A 15,376-nucleotide genomic window follows, 5' to 3' on the forward strand; every position below is an offset into this window, starting at 1 on the left:
TTCAGGAAGTTTCCAAATAGCTTAAGATAAGGGAATTTTCTCATTCTCCTTTTTTTTTTCCTTCTTACCTTCCTTTCTCTCTCCTTGACCCATTTCAATTCAACTGCCACCTACTGAGAACCTGTTATATGCCAGGGATAGGGATATCAAGATGGATGAGGTCCAACCCTAACTTCAAGGAACTCATAGTGTAGTGGAAAACCCAGGTATCTAAAGAAATTATTTCAGTCCCATGTGCTAAGGATGGTGGAGTGTGGTGGTCAAAAGTGTGGACTGAATTCAAGATCTTGCCTGCTGGGGGTGACGTCAGTTGATCTCACTAAGCCTCAGTTTTTCCTCTGTGAAAATGGTAATTACATCTTCCACAGAAGGTTTTTATAAAAATTAATATGGGATAATCATTGAGTGTGTGTGTTTGGGGCCAAGGTAACAGTGAGATATTAACTGCTTACTCATAACATTGACTTTTCCAGTAACCTTCATCTTTCTTCCCAGTCAGTGTCATTCACTGACCAAAGAAAAACAAGGGAACACAACAGAACTCATAGAACAAAGGAATGCATGTGCCCGACTTAAGATGTGCAAGAATACTCAATGAGAGCCAGTTTTTCTTCCCAGCAGACATTACAGCTTTCTAGGACTGACAAAGAAAGGCAAGGAGAGCCAGAGGGAAAGTGGAGGGGAGTTAGGAGTGTTATGTGGGGCAAGATGAAAGCTCCAGAGAGGCAGAGAGAGTTGAGGGCACAAAGGATGTGGGCCCTGGTCCCAGGCAGGACTCCGGAGAACTGACTCAGTCCCAGAGTCCCTGCGAGCCCAGCATGGAGTGGGAATGAAAGAAATGTCTGTGTGGTACACCTGGGCTGGAGAGAGTATTATACCTTCCACCAATCTTTCCAGTCCAAAGTGTTTCAGGAGAGGCCAATTGTTTCTGGTAATCCAAGAGGGCACAGATTCCTAATCCATCTGAAAAGGCTGCAGATACCAACATCCCGACACCAGACACCAACCAGACACTAGCATGGGGAATGGTGACAAGGATACCAAAGGTTCAATCTCATCCAGACACATACACATACACACACACACACACACACACCCCCTAGACTCTGCCTAAGCTTCTTACAACTTAGCTGCAACCCCAGGAGCTAGAGGGGATCCTGAATTGGCTGATACTAAGTTTCTGTCTCCCAGCTGAATGAGGTCTCAAAATAGAAATTATGGTCAGTTTTTTTTTTTTAAAGAAACAGTTACATTTCTCCCTTAATTTTGTCTGTGGTTCAATATTTGTACCCAGCAAACATGCTAAGTGTTCAATACTATGCCTGGCACATGAGAGCTGAAAATAGTGGCTATGATAATTTTGATAAATAGTTCTATGTGTTGGTAGCAAACAGAGGAGAGGATATTTATGTCAGGGAAGGATGCACAGGACATGCTTGGGAGAGGTTCTGAAGGATGTGCATGAACTTGCTAACTAAGAGGAGGGGAGGAATAGTTCAGGGCAGAAAGTTTGAAGATCTCAAAGCATCAAACAGCACAGGCCAGTTGTGGAACTGCAAGTGACATCACTAGGGCATGGGCAGGTGGCAGTTGATATAGATGGAGAGGCAGATGATGGAAGATAATGGCCCTTTAGGCCATCTTCAAGATCTATACTTTATATTGTAGGCAAAGAGAAATCACTAAAACTTTTATACCAGTGTCATGATCAGATCTGCACTGTTCAAGAAGTCATGCTGACAGCATGGGGAGGATATTGAATGGGAGGTGCCGGCCTCATTGATTTTGATCATAATGACTTTGCCACCAAGGTGGAATCCCATTTCAGTTGAGACAGCATTGCATCATGGAATTAATGGTTAAAAGTGTAGTCTCTGAAGCAGAATAGGTAAATTTGAGTCCTGGCTGCAGCGCTTATGATGTGATCTTATGATGACCACTTACCCCATGAAGCAGTTTCTCACCTATAAAATGGTAGCTAAACATTGAATCTGAATCATAGAGTTGCTGAAGTTCTAGATGTAATACTTTATATGAAGCACTTAGGATAGTCCCTGCTATAAAGGAAGTGCTTATTGAATTTTAGCTCTTATTAATCAGGCAGCACTTAACATGTATAGGGGTGAGTGATGATTACGTGGGAGAAATAGGGTAATGTCTTTCACTTATGGTATTTATTTAAATTTTGGTCCCCAAGCAAAATTTCAGAGAAGAAAATCCACTTTGTAAATTCACTTGTAAAAGGTATAGGTTGGGCCAGGTACAGTGGCTTACGCCTGCAATCCCAGCACTTTGGGAGGCCGAGGCGGGCAGATTGTGAGGTCAGGAAATCAAGACCATCCTGGCTAACACAGTGAAACCCCGTGTCTACTAAAATACAAAAAATTAGCCGGGCGTGGTGGTGGGCGCCTGCAGTCCCAGCTACTCGGTAGGCTGAGGCAGGAGAATGGCGTGAACCCAGGAGGCGGAGCTTGCAGTGAGAAGAGATTGCGCCACTGTACTCCAGTCTGGGCAACAGAGCAAGACTCCGTCTCAAAAAAAAAAAAAAGGTATAGGTCAAGCTGCAATCCAAACAACAAAACCTCACCAGCTTAAAACTGATTCTGGTTGTTTGTGCTGGAGAAAGTGTTTTTCCTTTTCAACCTTGAAGCTCTCAACAGGGTTGATGTGAATTACTAACAGCTGCCACATCCTGTTAGTGGCAACAACCTTCTGGAAGAAAGTGAAGTGTGCTTGGTATGTGAAGGGCATTTGACTCTTTGAAAAAGACATGTGATCTAGGTGACAATGAGTACTGATGGCCCAGAATCCTGAAAGGTAAAACTCCACAAGTGACAGGTCCTTAACAGCATGGGTTCAACTGGAGTGCATTCAAATACTGGTAGGTCCTTGTCACCGAGGAGAATGTGCCTGGGGAGCGTGGGGAGGTGGTTATGTGCAGGATGGACAGGCTGAGCTGGATGGCATTCAGAACCTAACCTTTGCCTGAGCAGAAGTGAGAATATTATTTTCTGTTGAGACAAGTGAGTATTTTAATTGATGATGTCCAAAAAGCACAAGACTTGAGGACTGAATCTTTTCTGGGGCATAATCCCATATGTTCTAATGGAAGCTTTTTTTTTTCTTCTAGAAAAATATTCATGTTTTAACGACATAGATGAAGATAAGTAAAGGCTTGGGGGAGCTATGAGGAAGGGGAAGCATAGAAGATTTAAGCATGGAATTTGGTACAGTTCCTATCCTTGGCTTACAATTTGTATTTTAACAAATACTGCTTCCCTGTCTGAGAAGCTGCCTGATGACTGGGTGGGGAAAAAGAGCCAGGGAAACAGTGTAGGAGATAACGAGATGAAAAGGAAGAAAGACTAGGCCAAGAGTAGACCTGGGATGGAAGACACTAGCGTGCCTGGAGGGCAGTGGGTGGGGGATTTTAAGACTAGGTTGAGGTATCTGACTCTAATCTTATGTGATAAGTAAGGAGACAGGAGAACTACAAATAGAGAAAGGTGACACTGTCATAAACTGGCATGCAAGTTGAACAAATGACTTGTAGAAATCTGTTTTAATGGCTGGTAGAATCATGTTTTTCCATTGCTACAAACTTATCACTTATTTATTGTTAAGAGCAGCTTCGCTGACCAAGAGAATCATCAAATACACCAATGATTTCTTCATAACAATAAAAAACATCAACAACAAAACTAAAATTACTTTTTAAAAAAATTGCTCGGCTGGGTGCGGTGGCTCACGCCTGTAATCCCAGCATTTTGGGAGGCCGAGGCAGGCGGATCACCTGAGGTCAGGAGTTTGAGACCAGTCTGGCCAACATGGTGAAACCCCGCCTCTACTTAAAATACAAAAAATTAGCCGGGCATGGTGGCAGGCACCTGTAATCCCAGCTACTCGGGAGGCTGAGGCAGGAGAATTGCTTGAACCTGGGAGGCGGAGGTTGCTGTGAGCCAGGATCGCACCATTGCACTCCAGCCTGAGGAACAAAAGCAAGACTTCGTCTCAAAAAAAAAATAAAAAATAAAATTGCTTATTGATTTGGCACTTCATGTCTTTGCGTCGTATCAGAATTTTGGGCCTTTCAATTTTATTCATAGCATCAAAACACCCATCTGACTGACTCAGTTGTCTTCTTAAGAGTTTGGTATATAAAGTCTTGACTACATATAAATATTTAAAGGTCATCAACATTGCCATACACTGCTTTAAGAAAACCCAAAGTGCTATGAAAAATAAACTTCAAGAGATAAAAGCAAGAAAAGTTGCTAGGGTAAAACTAATTGGGGTTCCTGAAATGCAAATGACTTCCTTTGATGATTTACTCCTACTGAGGTCCAGACAATATGATATTGAATGTCCACAAATTTTCTAAAAGGGGCTAAGTCTTATTTGGTGCTCTATGTCAACAAAAAAACCCTTATCTTTACTTGTAAACCTTAATGTTTATGTTTGAAAAGAAAAATTTTCCATTAGCTAGTTGGCAGTTTCACTGGACTTGAAGTGCTGGCCTCCTTGGCTCTCAAAGGAAAAACAGAAATTAAATGTAGCTCCTGTTTACTTTTTTTGGCAGTCTCACTTTAATTGTTGACTTAAAAAAGCTAATTCACCTCTCTTATTTTTTAAAAACCTACAAACAATGTGCTTCTAAGAGGGATTCTAGCCAGTAACCACCATGATAACTCTTCAGAGTACTTAATTTTCTAGGATCTCTTTCATTTGCCTCAAATCACACATTTTATTTTAGACTTTCACAAGCAGATTCAAGCAAGAGGAAAATTTTTCTTGACTTTCCAGTTTATTTGCTTTTAAGTACAACTTTCTCCCCGTAGGTGTTCAGGAAACTGTTCTACTCCAAGCCGGATGTGAGTATTATGCCACATACTTTAGCGCTCTTGCCTAGAAACGAGAAGATAAGATGGGGGAAAAATATACTTTTAAAATTCTTATGGTCGGCACATTTGGGCGGTGTCCAACATGTGCTTGTATTGGTCAAAGGCAAGAAGATAACAGAGTCCTGAGCAGATTCTAGCGGGCTCTTGGCTGCCATTTCTTGATGGTAGACCAAAAATCATGGCAATACAGACAGACGCACTTGCCCACAAAGAGTTGCGCCATTGTCTATTGGTAAGAGAAGCAGCCACCATGTATTTTGTGCCGCCTGGTCATTCACCTCGCCTGGTTATTTATATACTTTTTTTTCTAATTTTTACAATAATACCTTCAGGTAGCTATTATCAGTCCTGTTTTATAGAAGAGAAAACGAAGTTCAGCTTTTAAGTAACTTCCCAAGGTCCAACAGTAAAGAAGGGAGAGAATGAAGACTCAGAGAAGTCTGCCCAACCCCAAAGCCCATGCTTTTCTCTCACACCACCCTGGATAACCAAGATGTGCTGTAGGTTAAACTATTTTAATAAGAGGACAAAGTTTGCTATCTCCTAGAAGGTAAAGGAAAGCGGACACATTCATTCTGTACAGGCAAATACTTTATTCCTATTCAGGGCACTAAGAAAAACCAAGCTACTTATAAACCTTTTTACTTCGTAAGTCTAATGGGGGATGGACAAAGCCCCAGATGTCTCTAGAATGATTTTTCCTCAGTAAATGGGAATTTATTCAAATTTTCCTTAAAAATTGTACCTTTTCACATAACTTTGCCTGATTTCATCCTAACTGGCTAAGGTATAACGGTCAGAGTTTTTCTTTTTTCTTTTTCTTTTTCTTTTTTTTTTTTTTGTGAGACGGAGTCTCTCTCTGTCTCCCAGGCTGGAGTGCAGTGGCGCCATCTCGGCTCACTGCAAGCTCCGCCTCCCGGGTTCACGCCATTCTCCTGCCTCAGCCTCCCGAGTAGCTGGGACTACAGGCGCCGGCCATCATGTCCGGCTAATTTTTTGTATTTTTAGTAGAGACAGGGTTTCACTGTGTTAGCCAGGATGGTCTCGCTCTCCAAGGGTCAGAGTTTTTCTAACGACCTTTAATAAGTCGAATAATTACCATTTTACAAGCATGCCCTGGTTTCCCTCCTCCATTTTCCTTTGTCTGGGTTTCGATCCTTTCCTTAACGCCAATCTCTGCTATGGAAATTCTAGCCAACCTCCCAGGACCTGCAAAATATATTCCTTTCTCAATGAAATGCCTCTGATCCTCATCCAAAAGCAACTTCTCTCTCTTCTACGTGTTCAAAACTGCATCATTCAATCATCTACTATAGCCTTTATCACGTTTTAACTTTAATAAAGCTATTGATAGCATTAAAACAAAAATCTTCCTCCTAGATGAAAAGTGTTTTAGGAGCAGGGATTCTGCCTCATTCATCTCTGATGCCACATGGTGAATAGCACACACAGATATGGTTGAATTCATGTTCCTAAAACACTAGACACATGCCCACCATCTCATTTTTATAAGGCTAGGCTATCCTCCTTGTCCCCCTTCGTTTTTGTAAGTCCCATTCTTCCAAGATCTTTTCTCAGTTGCTCCAGCCATTTTTTCCCTGAATTTATGAACCAAATTTTTGGTACTTGTCATAAAACTGCTGAGAAGCATATGCGTATGCCCTGTATTCCCAACGAGATCTACTCCTGGAGCTAATTTATCTGAATATTATTCTTGCTACTGACAACAACTTCCATTTATTGATCAGTGTCTCAGGAAGTCTGCTGAGTGCTTTATTTTCCTTATCCTGTTTAATCCCTTGAATAACTTTAGGGTCCCCTGACTTTGTTCCTCAGGCTGTATCAGCTCTCAGCCTTCTCTGCTATCATCTATCTACTTACCTACCTAACTATCCATCCTCTAACTACGTATCTAATGATTGATTGATGACAGGGTCTCACTCTGTCACCCAGGCTGGATTACAGTGGCATGATCGCAGCTCACTGCAGCCTCAAAGGGATCCCTGGGCTTAAGGGATTCTTCTGCCTCAGACTCCTGAGTAAGTGAGACTACAGGCACACATCATCATGATCAGATTATCTTTAAATTTTTTATAAAAATGGGGCCTCTATGTTGCCTAGGCTGGTCTTGAACTCCTGGCCTCAAGTGATTCTCCCATCTTGGCCTTCCAAAGTGCTGGGATTATGGGCATCAGCCATCACGCCTGGCCTCTACTTATAATATACTCCAGGATTTTGACAACTAGACAGTAAGATTCTTGGGGAAGGGACTACATCTTTCTTACTCTTCTGGGTACCTACAGTGTCTAGTACAAGGCATGGTAGATAATAGATCTCCAATAAACATTCCTTTGGAGTTTTCAAACTACTGAGATCACAAAACAAATAATGCTTTGAAAACTGTTTTTAGAAATACCAGTGGTACTTCAATATCATGAATTAATGAGTGAGAACCCTGCTTCTGTCAGTATGGTAGTTGCCAGGTTAAGAATTCTGCTTTTTGTCCCCTTATCCAGCATGAGATCCCTGTTCTTCATAAATGGGTGTGTTTTCACCGGTGCTAATAAGCATCTGGACTTTGAGCTTCCCTCCCACTCCCTACACACACCCCACCTTGTTTATCTCTGGTCTATGTTCATATTCATGTCTGAAGGGAACATTGGTCTCTTCCTCATGTGTAGGAATGAATAAATCTGACAGAACCTAAAAGCATACCCAGAGGAAACTGTCTAAGCCCATTATTGATATCCCTCGTTTTCTTATTAACTAACTGCCAGATTTCAGAAAACTGGAGCCAACCCAAGAAGGACCCCTGGCAGCCGGTATGAACCCTAAGACCAGAGACTAGTATGCCACAGTTGCTGAGGAGTGGGGGTAATGGGGAGGATGAGTGGGGAGAAGGTAAGAAATGGCTTCTAGAAACTTGACATGGCCGGGTGTGGTGGCTCACGCCTGTAATCCCAGCACTTTGGGAGGCCGAGGCAGGCGGATCACTTGAGCCCAGAAGTTCAAGACCAGCCTGGGCAACATGGAGAAACCCTGGCTCTACAAAAAATGCAAAAATTAGCGGGGCATGGTGATGTGTGCCTGTAGTCCCAGCTACTTCGGAGGCTGAGGTGGGAGGATCACTTGAGCCTGGGGAGGCGGCGGTTGCAGTGAGCTGAGATTGTGGCAGCCTGGGCAATGGAGCAAGACCTTGTGTTAAAACAAAAACAAAAAAAGGAAGGAAGGAAGGAAAGAAAGAAAGAGAAAAGAAAGAGAAAGAGAGAGAAGAAAATAAATTTGACATATGATCTAGGAAAAAAGGATTATTCTGCTTCCTGCTATTAGAGGACAACTCAGCCTCGATCCTCACGTTATGAGGAGTAAGAGAGGTGGCTAAAGGTTCAAGGATGTGAATGAGTTCCTCTCTCACCTACCTGAAAATGTGTAGGAGAGAAGAAAAGATAAATAACCTGTAGAAATATAGGAACACTGTTCATAGAAAACAGGTATCTCTTATATTAAAAATACTTTAAAATTTTGACTTCTCGACATATGAATTGATGAAAACATTATACAGAATCAGAAAAGTCCAACTTTTTAACTCTAATTTAAAAACAACAGTAAGGCTGGGCATGGTGGCTCATGCCTGTAATCCTAGCACTTTGGGAAGTAGAGGTGGGAGGATCGCTTGAGGCCAGGAGTTCCAGACCAGCCTGGTCAACATAGCAAGACCCCTGTCTCTACAAAAGAAAAAAAAAGTAGTTGGGTGTGGTGGCACATACCTGTAATCCTAGCTACTTGGGAGTCTGAGGCAGGAGGATCACTTGACCCCAGGAGTTCAATGTTACAGTGAGCTACGATTGCGCCACTGCACTCTAGCTTAGGCAACAAAGTGAAACCCTGTCTCAAAATAAACAAATAAATAAATATTTTTAAAACACAACAGTAAAGTGGGGACACGGGGGTTGTTTAATGGATATAGAGTTTCAGTTTTGCAAGATGAAAAAGTTCAGGAGATCTGTTGTACCACAATGTGAATATACTTAATACTCCTGAATTGCACGCTTATAAGTGGTGAAGGTGGTAAATTTTATGTTATGTATTTTTCATCACAATTAAAAATTTTTTTTAACAAAAACACAGTAAAGAACAAGTATGAAAAAGAAGAAAATAGCCTAATTCATTCTGAAGAGGAAAATACACTATTGCTCAATTTGGCTGCTATTTAAACCCCACCCTACTCCTCCACCCTTGGCTTTTTTCTCTCAGCAAGCTGCCTAGCAGTTAATCTTTAACATCCTTTCTCTTTATGTAGACAAAAAGGACAAAAAATAGAAAAATATAAGACTTTACAGAAACAGAGAGGAGAACTGTGGATCTTCTTCAGAAAAAAAAAATCTTTCTTTCTAAACCATTGGCCAATAAGATTATTTTTAAAATTACCTTGGTATAATATATAATGGCAAAAGAAGCTTTTGAAGACCCAAATAAGACTATATTAAGTCCCTAATCACACAGTGTGATTCCAACTCAAGTCTGATAGAGATTCATAGAGCTAACCGTTGAAGACAGTCATGGCGACAGGCAAAATGAGAAGCTTAAGGAACCCAACTCAATACTTATTACCTGGGCTACCTACCCACCCTCACCCCATCCCACTTTTTCTTTCTTATCCAGTGGGGAGGCTAAGCTGTTTATATTGACTGATTTAATTTGGGAAGGGACTTTTCAAAAAATCTGGCCTAGTTTTGAGTTTGTTTTTGAAATGGGTGTTTCTTGATCAAAGCGACAAACAGCAAATGTTGTTTTGATGTATGCTCCCTTTAGTTTGGAAATTTGTAGGGAAGAGAACTTTTTTAAGGGCAATGAGGCAGAATCCCCTTAATGCAAGTAATATTTTTTCACCAAATTAAAATGCATGTATCTGGCTGGGCATGAGCCACCATACCCTGTAATCCCAGCACTTTGGGAGGCCGAGGCAGGTGGATCACGAGGTCAGGAGATGAGACCATCCTGGCTAACACGGTGAAACCCTGTCTCTACTAAAAATACAAAAAATTAGCCGGGTGTGGTGGCGGGCGCCTGTAGTCCCAACTACTCGGGAGGTTGAGGCAGGAGAATGGTGTGAACCCGGGAGGCGGAGCTAGCAGTGAGCTGAGATCACGCCACTGCACTCTAGCCTGGGTGACAGAGCGAGACTCAGTCTAAAAAAAAAAAAAAAAAAAAAAGCATGTATCCTTTACAAAATGGTGACATATTAGTAGCTTTTCTTTGGGGAGTAACTAAGTTTCAAGTCAACTTGTCACATAGTTTGAGCTTACTGTCCCTATCAAAAGAAGCTGGTGAGCAGAGAGAAATGGTATTCTTTCTTTTTTTTTTTTTTTTTTTGGTCCCTAATTTGAAGTAACAGAGTAAGTTCCAGTAAAAAGAATTTAATTAAAACATTTAAGATATATGCCTGCTGAAGCAATATCCTCAATGCCAACAATAGGGATAGAATTATTCTCTGGTTTTCTTTTCTCTCCGAAAATATTACCTTAGTTTCTTTTAACCAAATGACCTTAGCACTTTGTATGCATATCACTTCATTGTTAATCTCATTTACAGAATTAGAACGGAAAATCTTGCTATGTTCATTTTTTTTAGAGGGATAAATCATCTTGACTTTCTTTCTCACTGTGTCCTTCATGGAAATTGTATATAAAGCTCCTGTTTCCTAACTCTGAAAAACACCCTTTCCCTTAAATGTGGGGGCCATGGTATCACATAAGTAACAAAAGTCAATATATGTTGAGTATCCCTAATCCAAAAATCTGAAATCCAAACTGCCCCAAGATCTGAAACTTTTTGAGCACTGACGTGATGCCCAAAGGAAATCTTCACTGGAGCACTGTGGATTTTGGATTTTTGGATTAGGGATGCTCAGCTGGTAAATATATAATGCAAAAATATCAAAATCCAAAAAAAATTTTTAAAAATCTGAAATCCAAAACACTTCTGGTTCCAAGCATGTAGGATAAGAGATACTTAACCTGTATCGGCTCAACCTGTCTCTCTCTAGATGTTTCTTTCTGGGTGTTCATTCACCTAACGTGTTTTATTAACATGTTTTATTGTGCATCTCTTTTCCATGGGAACTGTGTGATGAAATCTGTCTGGTAGGCTGGGGAACTATAGGAAGGCCCCCTAAACTGGAACTGAGGGATTGCAAAAGGATTCTAAACAGAGATATAGAGATTAAATGGGAGTTAAGTTAGCAAAGAGAATGAAGAGGGCTGGCAGACCCAGGAAAGGGAAGATGCCAGTATGGATGGAGGAGAGCACAAAGGAGGAAGTGGCTACAGCTGGCACACACAGCCTGGGCACAAAGGCCCGGCCGGCTTCAGATACACAGCTACAGTCAAGTCCTGGTTAGGAGTTTGAAGTTTATCCAAAAGGCAACTGGAAGCCATTGGAAGTTTTTAAGCAGAGGGACAGGATCAGATCTGCATTCTTGAAGGATCACTATGGTTGTAGTGGACACTGATGGAGTGGGGCAAGGCCAGAGGTAGGGAGAACAGTTAGGGCACAGTAGTGGGAGTACACCTGGAGGTGATGCTGGCCCCTCTATTGCCAACATGTAAGCTCCATGAGGCCAGGGGCCTGCTTGGTTTGTTTACTATACCTCAAGCATCTAGGAAAGTGGCTGGCACATAGTAGGTGGTCAAATGTTTGTTGAACAAACAAATAAATAGGCTAAACTAGGGTAATAGCAGAGGGGATTAAAAGAGAGGTGAGGATAGGGAGACAAATTAGAAAGTGGAGTGGATAGGTCTTGTTAATCTTTCTTGAACTCTTTTATTTTTATTTATTTGTTTATTTTTGAAACAGGGTCTTACTCTGCACCCAGCCTGGGGTGCAGTGGCATGATCTCAGCTCACTGTGACCTCCCAGGCTCAAGTGATCCTCCCACTTCAATCTCCCAAGTATCTGAGACCACAGGCATGCACCACCATGCCCGGCTAATTTTTGTATTTTTAGTAGAGAGAGGGTTTTGCCATATTGCCCAGGGTGGTCTAAGTTCCTGAGCTCAAGTGATCCACCCACCTTGGCCTCCCAAAGTGCTAGGATTACAGGCATGTGCCACTGCACCTAGCCAAAATCTCTTTCTTGATTTGTACAGTTATGCCCTTTGCTTTTCTTTCTATAATAAATCTGTTTGATTCAATATAAAATATCTAAGTTATTTTTCAAATAAAATGCCTTTTTTTAAAAAAAAAAGTATACAATTCAATGATTTTTAGTAAATGGATAGAGTTTTTTAACCATCACTATAATCCAGGTTTAGGACATTTTCATCACCCCCAAAATTCCCTCATGCCCAATCCCTGCTCCCACCCACTAACCCAGGCATCACTGATCTCCTTTTTGTCTCTATAGATTTTCCTTTTCTAGATATTTCAAATAACTTGAATCACAATATGTAATCTTTTGTGTCTGGCTTCCTTTACTTAGCATAATGTTTTTGAGGTCCGTCCGTGTCGTAGCATGTTTCAATAGTTAATTCCTGTTTATTGTAGAATAGTATTCTATTGTATAGAAATACAACATTTCATTTATCCATTTACAAGTTGATGAACACTTGGATTATTCCCACATTTGGTCTATGATGAATAATTCTGCTTTGAACATTTGTGTAAAAGTCTTGGAGTGGACGGACAGAGGCCTTGTTAATTTTTATTAGATGTGGGAGGTTGTGAGATAAATGAAGGGGGCAAGGAAGATGCCCAGATTTCAAGCTTGGCAACTGATGAGTGATGATACCTAATTCACAGAAATGGGGGAGACTAGAAAGAGAGCAGTTTTGATGAGAAAGATTACCTCAGTCTGGGGCAAGTGCCTATGAGATATGGTGTGGGTGTGCCCAGCTGGCAGGTAGGCACATGGATGTGGAACCTTAGTTTCCTTAAAACATCTAACAAAGTTAGGCCCGTTTTTGAGCAGCATGTCCCATGTTTAAGATGCATTTCTCAGGCATAATAAAAGCAATTCTCTGTGACTTAGGCTCACCTCTATATAAATCTGACCAAAGAGAAGTTCATGTAACATCCCACAGACTCGTTTTGGTTTGCACAACAATTATTATTATTATTTTTAATTTTAAGCAAAAAGTTTATTTAAACAAGATATGTGAAGAGAAAAGTATCTAGGATTCTTTTTTTTTTTTTTTTTGAGACAGAGTTTTGCTCTGTAGCAGTGCAGTGGCCCGATCTCGGCTCACTGCAACCTCTACCTCCCGGGTTCAAGTGATTCTCCCACCTCAGCTTCCCAAGTAGCTGAGATTACAGGCACACCCAGCTAATTCTTTTTGAATTTTTAGTAGAGACAGGGTTTTACCATGTTGGCCAGGCTGGTTTTGAACTCCTGACCTCAAGTGATCTGCCTGCCTCGGCCTCCCAAACTGCTAGGATTACAGGTGTGAGCCACTGAGTCCAGCCATAGGATTACTTTTTTTGTTTGTTTTAGAGTAATTTATCCCTACTTAAAGACAGATTCCCCTACACGTAACAGCTACATACAAAAGAGTTATAAAACCGTCCTTGGTTTAACAAGGATAAATGAAAAACATTAAAATTCTCCAATTGAACAAGGTATACAAGGATTTTTATGTTGTTGTTTTGTTAAAACAGTAAAAGCAAAATAACTTACTAGAATAGAAAGATAAGAGCTGAGTGAGCATGCCACTAAAGGAGAAAGGGGGCATTTTCACACAATCAGTATTTTTCTCTATCCCATCTCCATGTGATGTCAATCAAAACATACCATTGGCTGTTTAGTTAAAAAAATGCAATATGCTTGTGCACATATACCAGTTACTTTATGTGCAATAAAGGAATGGGGAAGGGGGAAATTAAATAATAGAGAAAACTATACTGTAGTAGTCAGGATGTGGTAGAACCAAATTGCAGTTTTCTAATTGAGAATGTCATGTTGGTCTGAAAAGAAAACAGTCCTGGAGTAACGAAGCAGGTTCCCTTCTCAGTAGACACCTCCCCTCTGCTGTTGGAACACATCAATTGTATCTTCATCCTCTATTTCAAACTTTGCAGGTCTGTCTGTTTCATTGATTTGTTGCCTGTCAAATCGGAATCTCATCTGCCTCATTGACAATCCCTATCATTCACAATACGCTTTTATTAGTTTACTAAGTGATGTATGCCTCTTAGTTTTTTTCGTTTGTTTGTTTGTTTGTTTGAGACGGAGTTTTGCTCTTGTCGCCCCAGCTGGAGTGCAATGGCACAATCTCAGCCCACTGCAACCTCCGCCTCCTTGGTTCAAGCAATTCTCCTACCTCAGCCTCCTGAGTAGCTAGGATTACAAGCATGTGCCACTACGTCCGGCTAATTTTTGTTGTTGTTGTTGTATTTTTAGTAGAGACGGGGTTTCACCATTTTGGCCAGTCTGGTCTCGAACTCCTGACCTCAGGTGATCTGCCTGCCTCGGCCTCCCAAAGTGCTAGGATTACAGGTGTGAGCCACCGCGCCCGACATATGCCTTTTAATCAAACTGCACCACAGAACCATCCTGCCCCGCCACCTTCAAACTAATATGATCGTTGTTCTCAGTCTTGACTCCTTCCTTGGGCTTTTCGCCGGCCATGGCGAGCGCCGGAGTCTCCTCAGCTGCCGCTTCATAGAAGAGGTACCAGGTCCTCACCAAAGGAGCACACAAGCAGCACCAGGAGCTGCAGGAGGAGGCTGCAGCGATGGACAAGGGAGAGGGGGCGTGACATTATGTGCTCCCTCCCCGCACCCTGCGTGCACCTGCAGAACAACTTTTTTTTTTTTTTTTTTTTTTGAGAGAGAGAGTCTCCTTCTGTCGCCCAGGCTGGAGTGCAGTGGCACACTTTGGCTCACTGCAACCTCCGCCTCCCAGGTTCAAGCAATTCTCCTGCTTCAGCCTCCCCAGTAGCTAGGACTACAGGCGGGCGCCACCACGCCCAGCTCATTTTTTTGTGTTTTAGTAGAGGCGGGGTTTCAGCTTGTGGCCAGGAAGGTCTCGATCTCCTGACCTCATGATCCGCCCGCCTCAGCCTCCCAAAGTGTTGGGATTACAGGCATGAGCCACCGCGCCCAGCCAACAATTTTAATAACATCTTCTATTTGCTTAGCATTTCCCCTTTAAACAAATTGTTCTAAAGAATACATAACAGACTGGGCATGATGGCTCATGCCTGTAATCCCAGTACTTTGGGAGGCTGAGGAGGAAGGATTGCTTGAGCCCATGAGTTGAAGACCAGCAACAGAGTGAGACCTTGTTTCTACAAAAAATAATTTAAAAATTAGCTGGGTATGATGGCACATGCCTGTAGTCCCGGCTACTTGGGGCTGAGGTGGGAGGATCGCCTGAGCCCTGGAGATTTGAGGCTGCAGTAAGCCGTGATCACATCACTGCATCCAGCATGGGTGACAGAGCGAGAACCTGTCTAAAAAAAAGGAAACAAAACAAAA

At 41.8% G+C, this 15,376-nt stretch overlaps 1 protein-coding gene and 1 pseudogene across 4 annotated transcripts in view; both read right to left on the reverse strand.

Annotated features, from left to right (window-relative positions):
- Nucleotides 1–15,376, reverse strand: part of SHROOM3 (shroom family member 3) — a 357,377-nt gene that overhangs the window by 95,701 nt on the left and 246,300 nt on the right. The window lies entirely within an intron of this gene.
- On the reverse strand, nucleotides 13,823–14,610 carry LOC112208949 (small ubiquitin-related modifier 2-like; annotated as a pseudogene).

The sequence above is a fragment of the Pan troglodytes genome, chromosome 3 (genome assembly GCF_028858775.2).
Source record: "Pan troglodytes isolate AG18354 chromosome 3, NHGRI_mPanTro3-v2.0_pri, whole genome shotgun sequence".
NCBI lineage: Eukaryota > Metazoa > Chordata > Mammalia > Primates > Hominidae > Pan > Pan troglodytes.